The sequence below is a fragment of the Penaeus chinensis genome, chromosome 7 (genome assembly GCF_019202785.1).
Source record: "Penaeus chinensis breed Huanghai No. 1 chromosome 7, ASM1920278v2, whole genome shotgun sequence".
In the NCBI taxonomy this organism is placed as follows: Eukaryota; Metazoa; Arthropoda; class Malacostraca; order Decapoda; family Penaeidae; genus Penaeus; species Penaeus chinensis.
Genome location: NC_061825.1, coordinates 13114730 through 13119571, shown reverse-complemented (window position 1 = coordinate 13119571; position 4842 = coordinate 13114730). Strand labels below are relative to the sequence as shown.

The following is a 4842-nucleotide window of genomic DNA, read 5'->3' as shown; positions in this document are numbered from 1 at the left end:
AAGAATGAGAGGAGGAAAAATGGTAATGAACGAGAAAAAAGAAGCAAGGGAAGGTAAAAAGAAGAAAAATGTGTGAATGATAACGACGCAGGAAAAGGGGAAAAATGAGGTCGACAGAGAGGATGATGAAAATGATAATTTTCTAAGACATATTCCGAACAGACCACATGAAATGTTTAGTAAAAAACAAGACCATTGCCATTATAATCCTGGATGGAGTTGATAACTATAGTAAACAGACGTGCAGGATAGTCCAGGGCTGGTAAATGCAGGTACGGGCGTTTCAAAGGTGAGAGTGAGAGAGAGAGAGAGAAAAAAATATATATATATATTTTTGGGGGAACGCAAAAACATCAAGTCCAGATTGCAAGCACGTCTGGTCAACGGGTGCAGCAAGACTGGCACTAATAGGTCTACCCATATAAGAGCTAATGAGGTTCCTTAGAACTCAAGCTTGAAATAGATCATGGGGATGTTCTGTTATGTGGCATGAGGACGGAGGAGGAGAGAGTGCGGGGGTAGGACACCAGTGACTCAGCGGTGCGTGTTTCCCAGGTGGAAAGGAGTAAGGAGAGCCAGCCTGTGACGTCACAGAGTGCATGCTGAAGCCAAGAATCTCTAGTACACACATCTAAAATGTGGCAGTGTTGGATTGTTGATTTCATTCATCAATACGAATATTTTACTCTTTACTTTTATTTTCATTTTCTTTTGTTCTCCTTGTTTTGGCTATTCTAACTGAGAGAAAGAAGGACATGCTGTGATGTGAATCACTATGCCGATCAATACCGCTGCTGAATTGTTTTACTCAGATTATGATAATTCGAATGCGAGTGCATCCGGTAAACATTTGTTATGAACGTTAACCTTTATGCACGTTCATTCATGGCAAGAAAGCCAATTAAACTCACGTCGCGGCCTCACCACGTGGGCTCACTTCACCCCACGTGTTGCGCTGGTGACGCAGGGTTGGTAAGCCTGACAGAAGCCGTAGTATAGAGCTTCTTCCGTTCGCTGAAGCAGAAGTCAAGATCTTGGGTAGAGCTATGTAGCTTCTGATTTCGGTATTTATAAAATAATTAATTGTAAAAAGTATAATGCTAAGGCGTCTAAATATTGTAATAAAGCTTTCGAACATCGTTTAAAGGTCCATTTGATGCCAGATTCATTATTCGTTAATGAGATTCTTTTCAACATCATTCTTTTTCATAATAATTTATGCCTATATTGATCACATAATACAACTAATCTAAAAGCGGCATGCTGCAGAAAGTTTCTAAGAAATGCATTTGGTGAACCGACAAACATCAGAGCAGCGCACGGCGGGTTCCAACATGGCAGTTCCAACAATCCACAGGAAAACCGAAACATTTTCCCCACAACATGAAAATTGCTCTCTAAATTTGACATTTTTAGAAATAATATGGCTGTATCACACTTTGTATTTTTTTTTCTCATATTATTGACGAGAATAAGCATAGCCGGCGCCTGCGCTGTGGCGGGAGCACAAACAAAATGCTCACAGGCATCCCCCCTGCTCTGTAGTACCGTCAGAGGTGGGAGCATACAGTCAAGAGTGGAAATGTATTTCAGTCTTTACATGGGAACAGCAGATCAGCATTGGCTGAACTTATGCTAACCGTAGGCTATCTGTCTTTGCTCAAATGCACAAGCTGATTTGCCATATATTTATAAGTTTCTTATTAATAGATATTAACCTGATTTTGAAAAGTTAAATGATGAAAATATCTTTACAGACTTTCATGCAATAGGACCAATAAACATTCAAATAAATTATATCAAGTAGTTTTGTATATATAAAACTGAAAGTAAGCCTAAACAGTTTCCCAGTGCAGGAACCTGTTGCATTCCACGTCAATGAAATCTATGGTAAGATTTATAGTACGCCATATGGCTACTGTTCTCATCACAATGAAATACACGTAACTGATATAGAAATATGGAAAACGCATATGTCGGCTGAAGAGATGTTCTGGCAAACACTTTCATCTGTGCAAATATTAATAAAACAAATCCTGCGCGGTATCAATTAAAAAAAAAAAAAACCCACAGGCCTCTCCGGGTTAACTCCCACCTCCCACCCACCGATACAGTCAGATGTCTGCCGGAAATGATTCTACACTTGCTAAAGGGCTCTTTGAAGAAAGAATCCTGTTCATACTGATTTCATCAAAATATCTGATTGTAAGCTGGAGGAGGATTTATCCTTAATTTATTTGTGCAGAAACATTCAGAATACCTATGTAACAAACTTTATCCCAGTACAGGAAACCCCTGGAGTATGTGAAGTATAATAAAGGGTATTATAGCTGGTTACCAAACAGCGTTGGGAGTAATGGAGCAGCATATCCGCTGTTGGGGAATGTGCAAGCATTACGCCAAACCACATGCACTGTCCTAATTTGTTTTTTTATACTAGCCGTAGGGGACAAATGACATATTTATTCTTCGGATACAACTCTAGTATGATAAATAGAGGCTTTGAACTATTAGTCTGTTTATAATCAAGTGATGCTAACATAGCTACTGCTGCATTTTCTACTGTTTTCATTCCGCTGCATCTACCGTTAGTACTTCACACTAACACCGCCTGTGCGAATGTTTTTTTTTAGGTGTAGGTTATCGTTGTAGAAACTTGTTGCTTTACAAATGCCTATGTTAACTGATAAAGGCGAACCAGATAAATAAACCGCCTAAAGTTTCCTCCTTCCATCAAAATAGGTACTAAGATGGGCATGAATACCGGCCATCACTCAGATGTGACGACGTTTTGTGACGGAATCTCAAAGCAGAGGTAAAATTTCAGTTCCTCATCGGGTGAAGATTTTACCCTTCCTCTCCCTACCTTTCCCGAACGATTTTTTTTTAATCGACTTGCCATTCCTTTCTAATAAGGACCTACGATTCTAAACCTCGGAACTAACGTCCATCACATTTCTTTGGTTGGCAAGCCTGGTTCTGAACATGACCTTGTGGTGGCCATAGCGTCAGATGGCATCACTCCTTCCTGGCTGATGCAAGCATATTCCTCAGACACTATAATGTCGAGAGGATGTGGCCTCTATGTACGATGAGCATTTAATCATCAGATTGTTTCAGCAATTATAGCCTGTCAATTACTTAATGTGCAAGTCCTAATTTCTGGAAGATTGTGTTATGCTGAACATGACGCTTTGAAAGTCGGGGACGTTCGTGTTTGCTGCAAAAGGAGAAAATCATCAGGGTATAAAATTAAATAAGTTAATACAAAAAGTGTATAGCTATTAAAGTGATGTTTGTGGTCACTGTTAGGAAAGTAATATTTTAAATTGTAACTTGTAATGAAAAAATGCTACACTTCTTTTCTCATGTTTATGATAGCGGAACCAAAATTCAGCTCCAGGTATTTAAACAGAGAGAGAGAGAGAGAGAGAGAGAGAGAGAGAGAGAGAGAGAGAGAGAGAGAGAGAGAGAGAGAGAGAGAGAGAGAGAGAGAGAGAGAGAGAGAGAGAGAGAGAGAGAGAGAGAGAATGAATATAATTGAATGTGTTGAGATATAAAGCGCGAGAGAAGACAAATTATTTACTTATAAGTGTTTTTTGTAAGCACGTACATATGTAACGTAACATCTCAGAATTATAACCTATTTTCACTGCCTATGAACAAGATTTACATTACCATTCATTGAGAGATTAAATATTTGCTCAACGATGTGCAATTGTAGATTAGTATAAATATACATTATGTATCCATATTTTTAAGCCCCTGAGTTCACCTGATTAACAATAAACTCGAAAAGAAATCAACGGAAAGATGAAATATGTCATGGAACAATTTAATCGCAAATAAAAACCAAATAATCCCAAAATGACGAATTTCTCAAATTGCTCAAAAATCGCTCGTTTGCCTCTCGCTCGTGAACGAAATTCCCGCCAGAAATAGAGGCGCGAGCAGTGCGCGCGCCGCTTCCCCGCTGACCAATCAGAACCGTCTTCATACAGTGACGTTTAACCCTGACAACCAATAGGTGGGTCGTATTGATGTGACGTCACTTACCGCCAGCCAATGAAAAATGAGACCGCGGCTATATAGTACTTTCGGCTTCTTCCATCGTTCCTTTCCGTCTTGGCCAGTCGACGTGGGCCTGTTGCCAAGGTAAGAATCTGTGAAAGTGACGATTTTCAGTGACATCCTTAAGGAAAAAGTACGCGAAAAGGTGTAAAATAGTGCATTAATGCAGGTGCAAAGCGTGACAAAGCTGGAAGGAAGGATACGAGCTTAAATAAGCTCATTACAAGCAGTGAAGTGTTGGCCAGCTGCCGGCTGTCAGATGCCACATGGTCGCCGCCCGGCACATGTTTCGTAGAAAACGAAGGCTTGAGAGGCTGATTCGAAAGCCGGAATCGCAGTGAAAATGTGCGTCTAGTGCAGCGCTGTGGATAAATTGATTCAATTAATTCATGTTCAAAGTCCCTGTTGTCGTAGCGCAGTGCGTGGGCCCAGCCGGCTGTAGCTGGCATGAGGCTACGGCGCCGCCATTACGACCCGCGCTCCACGCCAGGGAACAAAGATCCGGAAAATATAGTGCACTTCCAGGACTTGTGGGCGTCGTTTAAGCTATAGAATGTTAAATTTGACTTTGGATTCTATTTACTGAACACGTATTCTGTATTTTTAAATAGTTTAGAAATATTGTTCTACCCTTTTCACTTTCTGCTCGTATAAGTATTAAAGCTTGTTTAAAGTCTGAATAGGTTATCTACTTGATCAAAAATTAATACTAATCTATTAAGAGTTCTTGATGTAGTAAACATTAATTTCACGTAGATGAGCAGATTCATG

The 4842-nt window shown here is 40.0% G+C and overlaps 1 protein-coding gene across 1 annotated transcript in view; it reads left to right on the top strand.

Annotated features, from left to right (window-relative positions):
* Nucleotides 1–4061: 4061 nt before the first annotated feature.
* LOC125027119 (elongation factor 1-alpha-like) overlaps nt 4062–4842 on the top strand; it is a 19938-nt gene continuing 19157 nt past the window's right edge. Inside the window, exon 1 of the mRNA XM_047615956.1 lies at nt 4062–4155. The gene's annotated coding sequence lies outside the window, so the exon portion shown is untranslated. The remainder of the gene's footprint in view (nt 4156–4842) is intronic.